The following is a 19,393-nucleotide window of genomic DNA, read 5'->3' as shown; positions in this document are numbered from 1 at the left end:
ACACTTAAATATACCTCGTTGACCCCATTTTCCAAGGTGGACTTTATTTTAAAATGCCATTTTAATTTAAACATATGTAGTTGAATTTGAAGCACTTTTCATTTATTTTTGTATTTAAATATATATTATCTTGTAAAATATTACATATTGAATACTATAACAAACAACTTTCTGTCACAGCGCTGTATCAAAAACTACTAATGCTGTAGATTTGAAATTTGAGACAGATTTAGGAATTATTGACTTACGCATATTACAATGGAAATAATTGAAAAAAATATTTTTTTTATATTCGCTAGGGGATTTGGACGAAATTCTCAAAATTTCAAAATTGATCTACTGCTGTAGAAAATTTGAACAAGTGAGGTATCTTAACAAAATTATAGTGCTTTATTTGTACATTTAAAAAAAAAATATCTAAAAAATATTTCCCCTTTCATTTCAAAAGTTTGCGATCTTTAAAATCTGAAATACAGTCTATAACTATTCCAAATTTTAAACCAATAACATTTGTAGTTTCAAATTTAAAAAGCTTTGATATACGAAAGAACAGATAAAGTTGCACCAAAAATGTTTCTTTGACACTAATCCCTAAAAACGGATTTGCAAAAATAGTGACATCTGTAGATACATAATAACTTGACATATTTATTTATAAATAATGTAAGTTTTATGAATTGTAAAATTTATGTCTTTATAACTTTATACATATATTTGATAGTTCAATATCTTCCAAGACGTGTCGTTTGTACCCTTTTAGCATAGAACTCTAAAACCGGATTTACAAAAATAGTAACATCTGAAGATACATAGTAACTTTACATATTTAGTTATAAATAATATAAGCTTTTATCTTGTAAAATATTACATATTGAATACTATAACGAACAATAATACAACAACATGTTAACAATATAACGTAGAGGTACATATATATTACCATTCCAAAAAGGTACAAGATACCCTTATGGTGCGACATTCTGTCACAGCGCTGTATCAAAAACTACTAATGCTATAGATTTGAAATTTGGGACAGATTTAGGAATTATTGACTTACGCATATTACAATGGAAATAATTAAAAAATATTTTTTTTGTCTTTGCTAGGGGATTTAGAAGAAATACTCAAAATTTCAAAATTGATCTACTGCTGTAGTAAATTTGAACAAGTGAGGTATCTTAACAAAATTATAGTGCTTTATTTGTACATTTTAAAAAATATTAAAAAAATTATTTCCCCTTTCATTTTAAAAGTTTGTGATGTTTAAAATCTGAAATACAGTCTATAACTACTCCAAATTTTAAACCAATAACATTTGTAGTTTCAAATTTAAAAACCTTTAATATACGAAAGAACAGATAAAGTTGCACCAAAAATGTTTCTTTGACACTAATCCCTAAAAACGGATTTGCAAAAATAGTGACATCTGTAGATACATAATAACTTGACATATTTATTTATAAATAATGTAAGTTTTATGAATTGTAAAATTTATGCCTTTATAACTTTATACATATATTTGATAGTTCAATATCTTCCAAGACGTGTCGTTTGTACCCTTTTAGCATAGAACTCTAAAACCGGATTTACAAAAATAGTAACATCTGAAGGTACATAGTAACTTTACATATTTAGTTATAAATAATATAAGCTTTTATCTTGTAAAATATTACATATTGAATACTATAACGAACAATAATACAACAACATGTTAACAATATAACGTAGAGGTACAGGTAGAGTACCATTCCAGAAAGGTACAAGATACCCTTATGGTGCGACATTCTGTCACAGCGCTGTATCAAAAACTACTAATGCTGTAGATTTGAAATTTGGGACAGATTTAGGAATTATTGACTTACGCATATTACAATGGAAATAATTGAATTTTTTTTTTATCATTGCTAGGGGATTTAGAAGAAATACTCAAAATTTCAAAATTGATCTACTGCTGTAGTAAATTTGAACAAGTGAGGTATCTTAACAAAACTATAGTGCTTTATTTGTACATTTAAAAAAAATATTTAAAAAACATTTCCCCTTTCATTTCAAAAGTTTGCGAGCTTTAAAATCTGAAATACAGTCTATAACTATTCCAAATTTTAAACCAATAACATTTGTAGTATCAAATTTAAAAAAAGCTTTGATATATGAAAGAACAGATAAAGTTGCACCAAAAATGTTTCTTTGACACTAATCCCTAAAAACCGATTTGCAAAAATAGTGACATCTGTAGATACATAGTAACTTTATACATATATTTGATAGTTCAATATCTTCCAAGACGTGTCGTTTGTACCCTTTTAGCATAGAACTCTAAAACCGGATTTACAAAAATAGTAACATCTGAAGATACATAGTAACTTTACATATTTAGTTATAAATAATATAAGCTTCATGAATTGTTAAGTTCATGTCTTTACGATTTTATACATTTGATAGTTCAATATCTTACTAAGATGTTTGTACTATTTTGACACATAACTCCAAAAACAGATTTACAAAAATAGTGGCATTTGAAAATAAATAGTATATCTTTATGATCTCATACATTCGATAATTGAATATCTTCCAAGACGTGTTGTTTGTACCATTTTGGCACAGAACTCTACAACCGGATTCACAAAAATACTGACATCTGAAAATACATAATAACTTAACATATTAATTTATAAATAATGTAAGGCTTATGAATTGTTGAATTCATGTCTTTATGATCTTATACATTTGATAATTTAATTAATTTATTTATTCGTTTTTCTAAAAATGACAAGCAGTGGTGTTTTTAAGTATTAAAAAAATATGATTATATTATATTATGACACGCACATAAACACATGTAACAGTTATATATTTGTTTTGAGAGTTTGTTAAGGATGCATAGGTACTCGAAATGCTTTTTTGAATTAAGGTTTTAGGTACAATTTTGAACTATTTAGTCTATAACTCTTTGCTCAATATTATATATTGTTTTATTCATAGTTGCAATATACCCTTTATATTACTTATACAGTGTTTAAGGTACAAATTGGTAAAAGATGAAACAGTGAATTCAAACCATTCTTCTGAACTGAAAACCAGTAAATTTTTTTTCCAGAAATAAAAAAAATCTTATTTTTTTCCATTTAAAAACCATGTAATCTATAATATTATGTCATAATAAACAGAATTAATAATATTTTATAGTGAAATACTGTGTGTGTGCAATGTAATACACGTATTAAATTCATACCGCGACGCGCGGAATTAGCTGTGTAAGCTCAACGCCCCAAGCGTATGAATATGAAAACTATCTACGAAGAAGCGCTACTGAGCATGCGTTGTAGCTATCACGTGTCGTGTGCATCGTAAAATTTTGAATACATTGCGCGCCGTCAATACTAAGAATTGTTAATTATATGACTGTGATACATTTCCGACAAGAAGATAATCTGCCATATGATTCAGACCATTCATCTGAATCAGCTCTCTTGGCCAACCTGTCCTTTCCACCCTGTATATATAATAGTAAAATTTTGTAAATCAATATATAATAATATTATATATTATAATGCATACAAAAAAAATTAGTATAATTAGGTGGGTAGTGTAAGACGAAGTAAGACATTTGATAATTTAATATTTTACTTTACTAGTATTGAATTAGCAAGTTTGTGTCTCACTACATGGTGGCAGCGGTTAAAAGAATAAACACGGTTACAGTATTATAATTAAAAACTAGTGTAAAGAAAATTAAGTTCATTGCCTGTAGTCATGAATGTTACGGACTGAACTCTCTCGGACTCTCCTTACACATTTACTAATAATAACATTGTACACATTACATTTAACGATACTTATATATCTGTTATACAATAAACAGTGATATCATATTTAAAATATTTAGTACATCGAAAAAAGTATCCATAAAATATTAAATTTATATATAAATATACATCTATATAACATCCATATAAATATACATTAAAGAGATACATCTATTTAGTGGAAGGTAGTATTTCCTCATGTAGTACAACTGTAAATATGAGTCGTTCATTGTGCTCTCCAGAAAGCACTTTATAAGATACTTCCTCCTACATTTCTGGAACAGCGACTTGTCTGTGGACTCTTGATACTTTGTCTACTTATGGAAAAAGAGGAATTAATCGAATAATTTAGAGAGATGTTAAAAAATGCCTGTTATGGATTTTTTTTTTTTTTTTGTGGCCTGCTATGGGTTTAGCTAATATAGATTAAATCACATCAATAATTAATTAATTTAGATGAAAATAGCGTATGCTTTCGCTTCATTTATAAGTGTTTATGGGTACAGATTGGAATTTTTGAGTTGAGAAATACGTATTTTCCAAAATACAGTGTACAATACAGTACAATGGTCACATTTCTACAATTGAGAGACTTGTAGAAATATGACCGTAGTAATAGTTTTGTAAAGTTAATAAGAATGTTTGTTTAGGACAATGTGATGAAGTGCACGATAAATATAATATAGTTTCTACGACAGAAACACAAATATTCAAATTGCCATGGCTCGCATATAGCTCTTGATAAATCGTGTCTTTCTTTCCTGAAAGAGAAAAATACATATATTTTAGTGAGCGAATGCAACACAACATTTTAAGTAATGGCAATAACTTAACTGTTATTAACGTAAAAATAAATAAATATTTATTTTTATATTGCGTAATTTTTAACTTATGATCAAAAATGTAAGAAAAGTACAATCCACCCAAATATATTTTAAACGAAAAATCTGAAATAATTACAATTAAAGGTATATATGAATATTACAGAATAAATAAAACGATATTTCAATCTAACACCCTTTTTGGAAATGTGGTTATTAAGAGTCAAACAATTGTTACTACACAATAAGAAAGAAAGAAAGAAACTTTATTCTACAGAGATAAGTTAATATATTGATCGATCACAAGCATTTTCACGAGTCACGTAGGTAATTGTATTAGCCGCATAGTAAACGCGCGGCCTCAAGGCGTCCAGCAAGCGAGAGAATGGTGAAAGAGAAGGTGATGCTGCATGGTGAACCGAACATTCGGGCTTCCAACTAGAATCTAATTATAAATATGCGCTACAACAAATAATACTTTAGTGAGCCGCCACAAGAAATTATCAGACACCTCCTAAAACACATTTTGTTATACGGCCTAATTTTTAATTACAATTATGACCTAACATACAAGATTATTAATACAGGATGTCTCAAAAGAAAGGTGACATTAGTTTTGGTTATTGCGTGAACGCAACTATTCTGAGGGGCGCGGGGGGTATGTCATTCGGTAGCCTAGCTTCTGGGAATTTAGCCGCTATGGAGCGTTTCTTGGCTTGGTAAATGAGTCAAAAAGTTTGAAGAGACCGGTTCAATGCTGGACAAATCATAATCCGGACGTCCAAGGTCTTCGAGAACGGTTGAAAACATAGACAGTGTTTCTCAATCTGTTCGTGACAACCCAGACCTTTCGATTCGGAAGCATGCTGATGCCTTAAACGTGCATAGATCGTCGTTATTTTACACAAAGATTTAAAGCTGTACCCCTACAAAATTCAATTAATGCAAAAATTAAAGCCTCAGGATGCTGGGCAGAGGCTTAACTTCGTAAATCAGATGATTAAACGCTTTTCAACGTTTACCAACATATTCTTTTTGGATGAAGCTAATTTCCATCTCAATGGATATGTAAACAAATAAAATTGCCGATACTGGAGTGCAACTAATCCAAAACACAAACATCAGAAACCCCACAAACATTCGCCTAAAATTACCGTATGGGCTGCAATGTCGGCGCGAGGGATTATCGGCCCTTACTTTTTTGAAGATGAAAGGGGACGCACAGTTACAGTTAACTCGGATCGTTATGTGGAGATGTGAGACAACTTCTTCGTGCCTGAACTACAAAATTTTCCTGCTTATAACCAAAGAACATGGTTCCAGCAGGACGGAGCAACTTTACACACGTCCAACAGGTCTTTACCACGAGTTCGTGAAATTTTTCCTGGCAAATTGATATCCAGGAGAGGTGACATAAATTGGCCTCCACGAAGTCCCAATTTAATCCCTATGGACTTTTTCCTGTGGGGTTACGTCAAATCTAAAGTTTATGCCAACAAACCGACTTCCTTGGCACAATTAAAAGGAAATATCCGTCACGAAAAAGCATCCGTCACGTCAAATCTAAAAACGTTTATGCTATCACAAACCGTGTATTTTAATATGTAATAAACATTTTTTTAATAAACTCCTTGTCTTTCTTTTGCACAAAAAAACCTTAAAAATTAGTAAAGTAAATATCCGAGGAGGCTGTTACCTTTCAAAATTTCGTAGGATTGTCATGATTTATATACGTGAATGTTACAGGAAAATAAAATTATGTTTTTAACAAATCACAGGTTTTGAAAGTTTACAAAAAACTTCAATCAAAAAATAGATCGTCATTACAAAAATTTCTGTATCTTTTATATGTAGCTATTGTTGTTAGGATCCTGTCGCTTGTTCCAATACATATACAATACATTAATGTTTTAATTGAATTATTATTAGTCATTGTTACTATATCATCATCTTCCTACCCTTATCTCAATTATTGTATGGGGTCGGCGTAATATGTTTTTATTTATATTACAAAAAGATTTGGCTTTTAGTTTTACGACCGGCTGCCTGCCCGACATCAACCCTTTTTGGGAAAGTCATTGTTACTATATATATCAATAAATTTTAAAGTAGCTGCATTTAAGTCTTTTTCTTTGTATATTATGTCAAAATTATAGTTTTTACATACTGATATAGGTATTCCTATATTAAGTTTAGATTTTATTATGTTTATTATATGTATATTGGTTTAATTTTTGTTATTTTGATTTCGATTCAAAATAAAATGGACAGATGATCTGTGATAGTTGTGTTAAGTGTGAATGTATGTGATTTTATTTTTAATATCACATGATCAAGGCATATGTTGATCCTTGTTGGAGTATTTATAACGGGAAGAAGTCCATGAAATGCTAGAATATATAAATAGAAGTAAATATAAATAGTTTCAAGGAATGAATACGAAATGTTTTATATTTGATTTTAATTCTTATGTATATAAAAAATTTAACTTTGTATAAATAAAAGTTACAGACGTAGTTTGCACGATATTTTTTTTTTATATGTCTGGTCACTAATAATAAAAGTAAAGCTTTTGTACGCACACATACCTATCACGGGATCGACAGATATCTTGGTTCATTCATAAATCTATGCTAGCGGCTATTATCAGTAACCATAATTAATTTGTCCATTAATTAATTTATTTTTGTTCAGTGTTTTATTTAACAACGTGTTACTAAATTCGAATATATAATATCGAATAAATAATTAAGTGTTTTTACAACAAATGTGTCTATATAGAAGTTGTTTCAGAAATTTTAGCTTTAGAATTTGTGTAATTTGATGTCAAATGTCAAGAAGTCATTCGCAGTCGGAATTCGATCGCGGAACCAGCAACTCAACTATGAAAACACAGTCATTACCACTCGACCAATCGAACCTTAACAGACTTTTGAAATTTATGTAGTATAGCTTAACAAATAAATATTGTTCATTGCAATTTTTCAATAAATTTGCTTAAACCTTCACAAAAATATTAAAAAGTATGTATCAAATTGTAATGTTATTTATCTAATACATTGATTATTTTTACTTGTAATTGATATAATAGTAATTTATTTTCGAGTTATATTCACTCACAGATATATAATATAAGGCGAATATATTTCTGTATAACAATGTATCCAAAATAAAACTTATTGTGCTTAATAGAGCCATTATTATTACCTACATTCAATATACCGGATCAGCGATTAATGCTTTACAAATCGCAAATCCATATACAGTTATAATATAAAAAGTATAATTAAAGATTGTGTCTTACAAAAAATCGATTTTCGATTCTTTTGTCGGATAGAATAACAAGAAAGACATTCTTCCGATTTAAATAAAAATAAAAAAGACATATTGAAAACTTCTTCCTTATTAAAAAATGTAGCAAAACCAAAGCAGTTACTCACCAGTTTTAAACAAAGCCATTTCCCTCTGTAATATTCAACAAAATTTCTGTTCACATCTTTCATATTATATTAAATTTTCTTTGCAAATTAACGATGGAACTGTAGCGCACTAGTAGCGAGCTTGGATATTCCCGCTCTCGCAATTCGTGTCTAACGAACTTTCGGATGTAGATGGTGACGGATGGCAAAATAAATCCTTAAGAAAGCGCCATATCAAGCGCCACAGTGAAAATCTGTTTTGATTTTGTTGATTATATTGCGGGACTACAGTGTACGGGGTAAAATCGAAGTACATTGATACTGATGGTGAAGTTGAAGCTGGAGGCGCGTTAGTATCTTTTGAAGGTTCACAATGAGAGCTGGAGTTTAATAATTGGTTCTGCGAGTTTTCTCCTACATCGTTGTTTCCGTGTGGTCTCGTATCCTGTCGTACAGGAGAAATATGGCTTTGAAAATCATTTGCATCCTCGTAGAATGAGCCTATTTCGTTTAGAGAATTGTTATCTGAAGATGGTTTTAGAGAGTCGCTCATTGTGATAAATAGCTACTATTTGTCTGTTGTAGTGAAGTTGTCTGTAAAAAAAAAAGAAAATGATATGTTAATAGTAATATCAAAATGTAAAAAGGCTTTATTATTACGATTATAAACACAAGTAGAGACAATGTGCCGGTTTGCCGACCATCACTGGTTCTCAAGTCACCTGCCAAGCGTGGCAACTACCGGCAAAACCCTCCTAGGGGAAGCTTCTGTTCAACAGTGGACAGTGAAAAGCTGATATGATAATAAATATATTTTTCTCACGAAAATGATTTTTTAAAGATCACAAGTGCATCAACTGGCACATTTACCCTGTTTATTACTTCGCAAAAAAGATACTCCGATCGAGAATGCATCGATAAATAACGAGATGTTTTGTAGATATCCTACATTGTATGTAAGCAAAATTTATAAAACAAGCAAATTTTATTACTCCATATTGACAATTTCTATCAATCTCAATTTAAAATAGAACCAATAAGAGACTCAATGTTGTCGATTGAGTAAAAATAAAATATATAAATCGATTCAATTAAGCACGTTAAAATCGTCATAAAAAAATCATATGAATTCAAAACCACCTTCTTTTGAAAGTAAATTTATTAATACTTTATAGTCTTCGTTACTGAATTAAAGGGACAGTGAGTTCAAATCTAAAAAGTACTGTACTGGATTAGATTCACTAGAAGACGTTGTAAGCGCTTGCGTAAAGTATAAATTCAAAACGTCTAGTCCCACGGTGAGACAGCGGTAACGTCACCATTTCCATCAACAGGCATATAATAGTTAAAAAATGGAGTACCAACATTTTAGATTATAATTATTATTTTAGACGATTGAAATCTCTCTGTTTAGTGAGCGATAGCCTCATGATCCACTGACTTGAGATTTCTATCAGATAAAAAAGTTTCGGTTCGGTATTCATCAAAAATTGGACCCCAAGTAGCCTTTTTTTTATTGGAATATAGTCTAAGTTTAGATTGATCAATTCAGATGAGTTATTTTTAATTTTATCCAGATAGCAGAGATTTTTAATTATGTGCCATTGCTTTTTGAGGTTATTATTATATTTATATAATTGTTGTCTATAATATAGTTGTTTTTGTTTTTTTAAGAGGTTATTGCATGTATTTCGATATCTACTATAAGTTATTTTGAGAATCATATTATAAGGGTCTTTTTTTAATTTTTGTTGTAAATTATTACGATTTCGTTTTGCATCGTATCAACCCTGGAGTATCCAGGGTTTAATAATTCTTTTCTTCCTAGATATTTTGTAAACTAGTCTTCGTTTATTTCTGAAATAAAAATATTTGTAGCCATATTTACATCGTCAGTCAAAATTTGTTGCCAATCAATGAATTGCAACTCTTTAATTCTTCTTCATAGTTTACTTTAGTAATTGTAGTATTTTATTCTTTCTTGAAATTTGTGTTTTTAATGTTGTTAATATACTACAATGAATCAGTTATTGAGGTATTACAAACCATATAGTTTTCACAAAACAGTTCTAAGCAATTTTTATCACGAGTAGGTAGCACGTGTGATGGAAGCAAACCATATAAATTCAAATAATCGTTTTAGTGCTGTTATTTTCGGTTTTATATCAATATTTATATCGTAAGAGTAATATATTTGCATGTTGTTTTAATTTTGTGAGGACTTTATCCAGTGACTTCAAGAAATTTTCAGTATTTTGATAGGATGGAGGTCTATATACACAAATAATAGCAAAATTATTTTGGATATATATATATATCTGTGACGCTTATTAAGTCGTCTTTAACGAAAGCAACTACACCATCATTCTGATTTAAATGGTTTTGTGTAAAATATGAGCTATAGGTCGATTTTTGGTATAATAGAATCTTTGTTCAACCAACACTCAGTTAGAATAATTATATCTTGTTTTCTAGTAAAACAGGTTTATCAAAATTTTTATTGATGCTACGTATATTTTGTGTACTATAAGAGCGTTTTCATATAAGACGTACAATATCAACAATCATTGCACTTCCGACATTTATAAGTCAATGTCATCTAATTGTATTATTCATTATATTTAAAGTCAATAATCTTTAATGAACATAAGGAAGTACAATATTGAATCTTCAGATAAGCATTGATGAGAGCTTTACTTGTGTGTGGTATATAAATGTAAATAAAATGTGGATATAATATGTACGTATGTAAATGTAACTGTTGAACTATTTGTGTATGAGTATTGTTAAAATGTAAACTTTAATGCAGTATCCATAAAAAATAATCTGAAATTAACAAAGTAAAGTATAAAATAAAAATAAATGTAACAGTATATAGTATTATGATTAAGAATATCAGAGCATAGTCAATTTTGTAAGCCTGGTAAATCCATTTTTAATGCCTCAATTTGGGTTAACATTTTGACATTCTTTTTTGATAAATACTTACCATGTTTTATCCAATCAAAATTTGAATCCGTGGTTTTTCTTCAATTCTGGCCTGATAGTGAAAACCTCGTACGAAGTGAGGAGTTCCGATATAAAAAGTGGTCGTTTTTATTCCTTTTAATCCTAATGTTAAAATAAATTTAGTTTTTATCCTCAATCCATATTATATTTATATTATACAGCTGCTAAAATTTCTTCACGTGCTTTTATAGTCTGATATTGAACAATTATATTATGCTGATTTTTCCCAACTTTTTTTAAGGAGATTTGCCGTACTTCACTATCATTTAGTGTAATCTTTAAGGAATCTTGTATTTTTTTAACAATTTATGGGAGTTCCTGATGCTCAATTATATTAACATTGCGTATTTCAATTGAAGTATTTTCTAATGTATCTTCCAAATTCTGTATTCTCTTTAACATTATTTCATGATCTCTAACGACAGAGATCACTTTGTTACGATCATTATGTGAAGCCGTTATTACTTCAATTTTTCTCAATTCCTCTCTGTGCCTTTACTATAGTTCTGTTTTGTTCTTTTATTTCTTCCAAAGATTTATGTAGTTGACTATACATACAATCCTGGTTTTTATTCATATTAGACACCATCATAATTAACTCATCGCGAAGTTCAAGTCTGTCAATGTCATCACGTTCTTTGCGTATGTGATAGATGCTTTCTCAAAGATACAAAAGCATTGTCCGTTAGATTAAATAAATCGGATTGTGATGAAGATCTTCTTTCGGGAGGCGAACGTTGAACGGACATGTTTTGTCTTAACTCGTAGCATATACTTTATAGCACTTGACGTCAAAGTATTTTTTAGTTAAAGATTATATTAAAGCTGCAATCAATTATCGACACAACACTGGAATAATTAGGTTAAATTCTTTGTAGTGATTTTTAAATTTATATTAATTTTACGGGACGCAACTGCTCACTACAAGAGCCGGACGATGAATGTTAATAATATTAATACTATTTTCCAAAGTTGTGCATCCTATCAGTTTGCCGACGATACTTGCCTACTTATTTCAGGCAAAGATATAAAAGAAATTACTAAATTGTTGCAGAATTACTTCGATAGGTCAACTATGTGGTGCCAAGACATGGGACTTGTACTGAATAATAAGAAAACTAAATTAATGCATCTAAAATCTCCGTATCTAAAGTGCACTTTTAATTATTTATTTAAACTTTAATGCACAGTAAAATTCTACGTACATTTGGCGGATTTAACACCGGACGGTGTTCTTTATCAGTCAACCATTGGGCAAACCGAGAAATACGTAAGCGGTGCATTTTTGAATAGAGAAAAAAAATAAAGCAATATTTCATAAATTAATATAATATAAACATCTATTTATCTATCCTATTTAAGAGCTGCGCTTTTGTCGATGGAGCTCTTGCCACTCACTACGATTTTCAGCGAGTCTCTTCACCTCTTGATATGACACGACACCAACTCCTTCCTTGATCTGCCTGATGTACATAACTATGTCTCGGTCTCCCTCTTCCCCTCCTTCCTTCTATCTTACTTTCTATTATAATGTTCATAAGTTCGTCGTGTCGTATCAAGTGTCCCATCATTTTTCCCCTTCTGTCCTCAATAGTTCTAATAATTTGTCTCTTTTTCTTAACCCTAAACAGGACCTCCTAATATAAACATACATATGATATATTAAATAAATAAATATATACATACAATAAATACTTACATACATAAAATATTACTATATAAAACAAATAATATTTTATTCCGAAATTAGTGGCCCATACTCATTCCTGTTTACATACTAATATAGAAACTTGTGGTTAATGTCCGGGTATTGAGCTGATCGATACAGATACGTACTTAGGTCTACTTATTGATAAAAAATTTACATGGAGTCCACATATTGAAAGGGTTTGCGGTACGCTTCGAGCGATTCTAGCCAAATTTTATATTAAATTAACCGAATAACTTTAAGAATTAGATTACTATTATATAACGCTCTGTTTGACTCGATAGTTAGTGGGCTATCCATCTATGGGCGTACTTTTATACTCAGAATATTAAAATTAATTATCCCGCCTAATCATCATCTTCCTACCCTTATCCCAATCATTATTTGGGGTCGGCGTAATATGTTTTTATCCATATTACAAAAAGATTTGGCTTATAGTTTTACGACCGGTCGCCTGCCTGACGTCAACCCTATTTGGGAAATCCCGCCTAATATCAAATCAAATTTCACAAGTGACTTTAAGTTGTTTGAGTATTGTCGAACTCTGCCTATTCGTGAAATTCTAAAATATTGTCTCCTAAAAGAACAGGACTCTCTTTAACCACTCTTTAAATAGGAAAATCTAACAAAAATAAATATAGCTATATATATATACACGCTCCGCCACGTAAAACAAGCTAGCCAGTACTCGAGCAAAAAACTACTATGGCGAGCGAACCAGCGCATATCTCATACTGAGATATAGCAATGTCAATGTAAAATACATAAAGTTTAAACTTAATGCATATTTTCTGTCCAACCTTGCTAAAACAGCAGAATGTTAATATCAGTACTTACTATTTGAGAACGGAATGTATAGTGCCGCACACAATCGCAAAAGATTTACATAAGTGGTACTAAAAATTCATAGTTTTTAAATGTATTTGTATGCTAATTAAATAAAAAAATAAATAAATAAAAATTGCAACTTTAATTCTTTATTCTTCATTTTTTCACTGTGCTCCAGTGATGCATTTGGGGCGCTTCTTATTGTAATAATTGATAAATCTTAGTAAGATAACGAATTGCTACATTGACGTCTCATTATAACGAATTCCTCGTCTATCTTTTGTTAGGAATTTTATTTTGATAGAAAAAAAAATATTCTACAATTTTTTAAATACTAAATTTAATATTTATATAATTTTTTAAAGGAGTTATTTTTTATTTAGATAAATAGATACTTTATTTAAGTCATAAACACACGTAAATTAACAAATGAGTTCATACAATCAAATTAATTACACTTTTTTTTAAATATAAAAGAAAAGGTAAAATACGAAAATATCTTTTTGCCATAAGTGTTGCGGTGACCTAGGTTACAGCTCAGTGATAGTTTTGTTTAAAAGTAAAGCACTGATTTTCAGCTACCTGAAGCCTGAAGTCTATTTCATTATATATAACGAAAAAAAAAATGTAGATTCGAACCCATGGACATGAAGCTAATACGCGACAACTTCATGAAAACTATAACTGTGCCACACAAACGGGTTTGTTTTCATCTGAAATTGGAGATTATCCTCGACAAATTATTTTCGTTTGCAGATATTTTTTTTTATTCACTTTCACTTTAAACAATGAGTATATATCAATTTTGTATTGATATAATTATATAATTATAATATATAACGTTTCAAATTATAAAAACACCACATGGTATAGAACAACAACAGACTTTTTACAAGAGTGAACGCCGTTTTTTAATACGTTTTGTTTACACTATTTTACCTTATCTCTCTTTTATTTACATATTGTTTTTTTTTTCTCACTATGAACTAATTATTCGTTAATAATACAAGTGTGTGTTAACTAATACAATATTGAACGATTTTTAAGACTTAGAAAGACGTTAACTTTTTTTTTTTAATAAATTTCAAATCTGAAGCCTCTGTATGCGTGATAGATGCCATTCGCAATTTCAACATAATCTTACATATAATATCGTTAGTTCTGACAATTACCAATCGAGCAAGAAGTGATCGTGTAATATTTGATAATAGTTAATTTATAAGTAGGTAGTCAGTTTACGATTTTATATATTATGAACAAAATAATTTTTCCTCTTTTTCAAATATTGAATAAGCACATTCTTTTTTATATTTTCTTTCCAAAAAGCTCTCAATTCGCTTGTATTTTTTTATGTTACGGAGTAGTAATAGTAGTAGTAGGAGAGTACGAAGTTATAGGGTAACACACTATAACTCCGTAAATTATACGTCGATTTAGAATTTTCTTTTTTTTATCTGAAAGTATATTTTTTTTTATACAACTTAGAATGGCAAACAAGCTGACGGCCCACCTGATGGAAAGTGATAACCGTCGCCTATAGACATGAGCAGTACCGTGGACATAACAGAGTATACTGTTTCGCCCATGATACCCCCCATGCGTTGCCATTCCTGAGGACTCAGATGTTATTCCTCTGTACCCAGTAAATTCACGCCATATCCCACCCTTCAAACCGAAACACAGCCATGTAAATACAACTGCTTCACGGTTGAAACACGAATACTCATAGACACGATTCATAGATATTTTATCAAAATCAGTTTAGTAGTTTAGTTTTGAAATTAAAATAATTGGTTTTACTACAGTAGAAGTCGGTTTTCTTTTTGTGTGAAACACAATTTTAAATTATCTTTTTATAGAAAATAAAACGAGAAATATCAGTAGTGCTTTATCCAGTTTGGTGCTCACAATACCAGCAACGGCGGCCATTTGGCCTCTATTTTATATTCATTTTATGTAGTTGTTATTGTATAATTTTGTTTTAGATTTTGTTTATAGCAATCAACTTACTCAAATTTACAGGTAAATAGTTTGATCAAACAGTACACAACTTCGTACACTGTAAACTTCAAAACTTTAACAAATATTCAAAGAATGTAAAGTTTTAATATTAAGTTTTAAATATAAATTTATTTTTGGGACTTAATACGATATGAAATTATTATGATTTAAGTTGTAGTAGCGAAAATTAGGTCTCAAAAATTAATTTAAACGTGTGTAAAAAACGAGAAAGTTTAAAATTATTAATTTATTTTTCACTTACACTAGGTATACTTGTATTACCACGGAGCGTGTTTCCGTCACAACGTTAAACTTAGCACTGATTCCAAACTAGGATGTAACTGTAGAACGTTACGAAATAGTCTGATAATAAAGTTGGACAAGAAAATCAAACCTGCAGAGCTACGCATGCGTCTTCTTTTCATCCTCCAATTAGGTGATCGTCTAATTAACTGCCCACGTGAAGTACCCACCCATGCATTTGGTTCAAGGTCAATTACTACAATCTTTTTTCTTTTCTTCAATGGCAATCGGTCTTTATTTTTACGACCATTTCTGCCAGTGTCAAATATTTTAATTTTAGTTTCGTTCTTCAGAATATCGCCAAGATTAACGTTTCCCGCCTTTTTCGATCACACTATCGATTATATATATAAGTCTGTTATATTTATTGAACTTTATGTGATGTTAACTAGTATAACATCATATAAAATTCAATGACCAAAGATTTGATTAAAATAAACATTAAATCAAGATGGAAAAGAAAACCACGTACTTGAATTGTGCAATCATTACAAAAGTAAATTTAATACTGGCAGCCGAGAAATAGACGCGTTACCATGGTAACAGAATGTAACAAAAAAAGTTTTAAACTAGTTATTTATACATTCAGAACACTGCTTTTTATTTATTGTAAAATTAAATAAAATAATACAACATGTATTATCCCTGAAAATTCTCGTTCCTTTCACGTTTCCATGGTCCTTCAGTACGCCAGATGGTAATATAATTGAACCGCCGCGTAAGTTGAATTAATTCACTTGAAAACTCACAGCAAAAGCAGCGAGTTTGGCGCGCTTTTGCAGATAATGCCGGGAGCCGACCGCAGCTCACTTTTTACCTTTTTCGACGGCGTATGCACGTTCGAGTTTGCTTATTGCTATCCTATAACAAATAGAAAAAATATTCTTTTCTATTCTGCATTTTCTCATTTCTCTAGTAGCACGCAGTTGATAATTGGTCTTGGGCCGACGTTCTCGTAGTAGTGATCGTGGAAAGACGCAGAGAACGCTTCCGGTGTCGACGAGAAACTGGATCTTATCATAACGAAAAGGCGACTATAGGAGGTTAGGCAATCGCTGGTTGCTGCTATCGATTGCCTTGTTAGTTTTCTAGATTGTAATCGCATGGCTTGACATAATTGTTAGCCTTATTGCCAAAGTTATGGTGATACCCACATACGGGACATTTCTTATAGTAAGAATGAGATCTTGATGCTGATCGGCTACGTTGAGACTTCCTAGATCTAAAACGCTGGCGACGATTCAATTGCATAGTAAGTGACTTTACTTGTCTGCGCAGCTTCGCTATTTCATTCGCCATATGACTGCTAGAACTTGGCTCTGCAGCTGTCTCATCACAAGCTGTGGCTTCAACTTGAGGTGAACTTGGTGTGAGATCCATAATTCTATCTGCTAGATCCGCTAACACATCTAAGTTTGCCTTAGGTTGTACCACAAGGATAATTTGAATACGAGCAGGAAGACGGCTGGTCCAAATTGTTTAAGGAAATTCATCTGGTACCTTTGATCCAGCTAAGCTCTGCAAATGCCTTAATAATTGCGAAGGCTTGCAGTCGCCTACCTCTTCGTGCATTAGCAGTTGTTTTACCTTCTTCTTTTTGGATGCACTGAGGCGATTAACCAACTCCAATTTCAACTTTTCACACTTTCCCTCTGCTGGTGGACTGATAATAATGTCTTTAACTTCTTTAAAAAACTGATGGTTGAGTTGACCGATTACATAATTAAATTTTGTTACATCACTGGTTTCTTTGAAATAGCAAATTGGCCCTCGACTTAAGCAAACCATATCTCTGACTGTTCTGGCCAAAACGTTGGAACTTTAATTGCGACTTTAAATACCTCGGATAACGTGTCGTCTCGTACTGTGGAAATGGTGCCGCTCTCCGTCATTTTTCTTCCAAAAATCGATGAATGAAAATATTTAAAAGGGAGTCACCAGTGCAGAAGTGTAGAGGTGGGCTTGACGATATTTATATATAGATTCAGTAGGAGTGAAAGAAAGAAATATTTAGTATGAGATTGTATAATGAATAATATTTACAGTAAATAAATCCAGATATAATAAGTCGCGATACAAAATATTGTTCGGTAAAATTGCTAAGACAAGGAGATTGTCAAGCACGTCACTGTTTATTTTTCTACAACTACGTAGGTTTAAAATAGGTTTATAGCCTACAACTTCATCTAAGTCTAGTCTATCCAGTAATTGAATTAATGAATGAATGGTTTATTTTCTCTTCACAAAAGGTAGAATAAAGTAACAACATGAGGTACGATTTGATATGAAGACCAATTTTGTGAGAGACTGGTGCTTGCGGATGAGAGTCTATCCAGTAAATCAATCTGTGAGCTTTAGTTAATTAAATGTGTATAGTATACCCAACAAGTTTTTAAATTAGATACTGCTCGAACAACTAAGCCGCTACACCTGGAATAAGCTTAATGCGGTGTCCAGGATACAATGGGAGTTTCACGTAACAAGTAGCAACTCTTCTGAATAATTACCTAATTGTAATTAAGTATATTCATAATAAGTTTACTATTGTAATCTTTTGGTGGAAACAATAAAGAGTATCTAAAAAATCTATAAAGAGTAATGTATCTATCTATTTATCTACCTACTTTTAAGCGGTTTAAAGTATTTATTACTAAACGTTATCGTACTTTAGAGTTCCTGGATTCAAATCTAATCAAGTCCTAAATTAATTCCTGTAAATAATAATTTCAGTACTCATATTGATACTTGACATAATAAACTTAGAATTTTTTATGTATCATATAATGTTAAAATAATGTTCTTTTTATTCTGAAAACCACAAAATAACATTTTGTAAAAAATTTGCGAAGGAGAATATAAAATATCGTCGCAATTTTGTTCAAAATAATAACATATGTCTTAATTGCTTAGGGAATAACCATTCAGCTAAATTTGGTCGAAGTTGTAACAAATGTAGAATATGTAGAAATAATCACCACTCATTGTTGCACCCTACTGATATAGATACTTCTGTACCTATTGCTGAAAGAAATAAAGATCAAAGAGATGTTGTATCGAAAGAAAATGACATCATTAAAGGGACATATGTTGTAGAATGTAATTTAAATCGATTACTTACATTCTTTTTTACAGGTTAAACATGTTGTAATCACGATGACGACGACGCGGTTCATCCGCAGCCCCTGACGGGGTTGCAGGTACGAGCCTCGAATCAGTTCTCTTTTCCCGGACATCTCCTGCGTAGGCAGCAGCCTACGCGTCATTTACGCGTCGTCTACGCGCCTACCCACTGGGCCCAAACAGGACACTATGTGAGAAAATTATTAAAATATATATATTAAAATATATATATATATATATATATATATATATATATATATATATATATATATATATATATATAATACGATGTCAACCGTGCCGGGCCGGCTTAACCGTCGTCCTGCGTGGGGCCCGCTGTGCGCAGGAGATCTCGCGGCAGCGCGCGTGTAGGGTCCG

General features: G+C 31.0%; 1 long non-coding RNA gene across 1 annotated transcript; it reads right to left on the bottom strand.

Moving 5' to 3' along the window:
- Window positions 1–2,486: 2,486 nt before the first annotated feature.
- Window positions 2,487–19,193, bottom strand: LOC128201517 (uncharacterized). Its single transcript, XR_008253271.1, has 3 exons — window positions 19,014–19,193; window positions 8,068–8,491; window positions 2,487–4,567 (listed from the first exon to the last, which is right to left on the bottom strand). It is a non-coding gene; the product is annotated as an uncharacterized LOC128201517 (long non-coding RNA).
- Between the last annotated feature and the right edge of the window lie 200 nt (window positions 19,194–19,393).

This window comes from Galleria mellonella, unplaced genomic scaffold (genome assembly GCF_026898425.1).
Source record: "Galleria mellonella isolate WM207_F2 unplaced genomic scaffold, CSIRO_AGI_GalMel_v1 utg537, whole genome shotgun sequence".
Classification (NCBI taxonomy): Eukaryota; Metazoa; Arthropoda; class Insecta; order Lepidoptera; family Pyralidae; genus Galleria; species Galleria mellonella.
Note: the sequence above shows the minus strand (reverse complement) of the source record. Positions and strands in the feature narration are given on the sequence as shown.